The sequence below is a fragment of the Priapulus caudatus genome, unplaced genomic scaffold (assembly GCF_000485595.1).
Source record: "Priapulus caudatus unplaced genomic scaffold, Priapulus_caudatus-5.0.1 Scaffold693, whole genome shotgun sequence".
NCBI classification, from domain to species: domain Eukaryota; kingdom Metazoa; phylum Priapulida; class Priapulimorpha; order Priapulimorphida; family Priapulidae; genus Priapulus; species Priapulus caudatus.
The window spans coordinates 31,152-33,036 of record NW_014577754.1 but is presented as its reverse complement, the minus strand read 5'-3'; positions in this window follow the sequence as shown (position 1 = coordinate 33,036).

The window sequence follows — 1,885 nt, the reverse complement described above, 5'->3', positions numbered from 1 at the left end:
TCTCTCTCTCTCTCTCTCTCTCTCTCTCTCTCTCTCTCTCTCTCTCTCTCTCTCTCTCTCTCTCTCTCTCTCTCTCTCTCTCTCTCTCTCTCTCGCACAGCCACTCAGTCCCTCACGCACATGCGAGCGCACTCGCACCACATGCACGCACACGCGCGCGCACACACAAGCGTCTCTCCATCTCTTCCGACTCTGCTCCCTCTCCTCTCTCACTTCCTCCCGCCCTCCCTCCTTCCCTCCCTCCCTCCCTCCTTCCCTCCCTCCTCCCTCCCTCCCTCCCCGTCACTCTCTCACTCACTCACTCATTCACACCCTGCCTCCTTTCCCTCTCTAGCTAATTGCTCGCGCCGTGTTGTCGATCGGATAGAGTTACGAGTTATGAGTTATGGTAGTTAGTGAGTTCATGACAGCTGTGTCGTGTATTTGCTGCTGCTAATTAAACCCTGTCGCTCATTAACATCATCATCATCATCAGTCATCTCATCTCCATCCATCAGGGCAGCGGCTGTCGTCTGCTTGCTCTGTCCTTGATTGACCTTGATTAGCGACGGGGCGTGATAGCAGCCAGCGAGTGTCTTTACAGAACGGTGACGGGAACTCTCTATCGACTAAAAAGTCGGATGTTGTTTCTCTCGGCGGATACCTGAGCGTGTTCACGTGTTGTATGTGTGTATATGATAGCATNAGAGAGAGAGAGGGAGTGAGTTTGAAGACTAATGTTAAGACTAATTTTGTTTCTTACAACGGCCCACTGGCCACTAGATCTGTATTTGTGACATTATGCATAAACCTCTAAACCATGATCGTGCATGCGTGCGTGCGTGCGTGACTACGTACGGGGGGGGGGGTGAGTCATGTGTACACGCGTGTGTGTACGTTGTGTAATGATATGGGGTTGGGGTGTTTAGCGTAAAACGGGTGTGTGGTGGGTTTTTTCGCATGACAGTTTTTTGCACGTCTTTCGCGTATAGACAGAGAATATACACATGCAGGAGTATAAACAGGAAGTCTGAATTCACTTCAGATGCACGCCGAGAGAAGGGATGCCCGGGCTGCAAACGCCCACCCGTCAAGCAGCCTCCCCCCTCCCCTCCCGGCGTCACTCCCATTAAGGACCACCCACATATGAACCGCGCTTGATAGAATTATGGAGCTCATGCCGCATGAACGTTTGCTCAGCATGGGGGGAGAAGGAGGGGCCTGGGAGGTATAGCTAGTAGATATGCTGAGCTGGGGGGAGAAGGAGGGGCCTGGGAGGTATAGCTAGTAGATAACTGTGTAACACATGCGACTGCTTCTTTATGAATACGTTTTACTCCACCTGTCCCTGTTCCTTACACCGCCTAATACACCAGCCACCGCAGCAATGCTACACTGACTGTGTGTGCGTGTGTGTGCGTGCGTGCGTGCGTGTGTGCGTGCGTGCGTGTGCGTGTTTGCGTGCGTATGTGCAAGTGTGTGCGCGTGTGCGTACGTAGGTGTGCGTGCGTGTGTTTGCGTGTGTGCGTGCGTGTATGCGTGCGTATATGTGTGTGTGTGCGCGTGTGCGTACGTATGTGTGCGTGTACTGCGTGTGTATCCGTGTGTGTGTGTGTGTGTGTGTGTGTGTGTGTATATAACCGGTTCTCAGACATGAGGTGGACGGCTGTTTTTGCTCGGGTCAGTCTTGTCCAGTCTAGGCTTTCTGTCCGGCGGCCTTATATCGGACTAACGTACAGCAGTAACAGTGAGCGAGGGAGGGAGGGAGTGAGCGAAGGAGGGAGGGAGTGAGCGAGGGAGGGAGGGAGTCTCACGGAATACCGTTGCCGTAAGCGCTGTGTCACGTCTCTGCTAGTGTCACCTTGTCAACTATGAAAGGTTGCCTGTCACCACGTACGACGTGTAA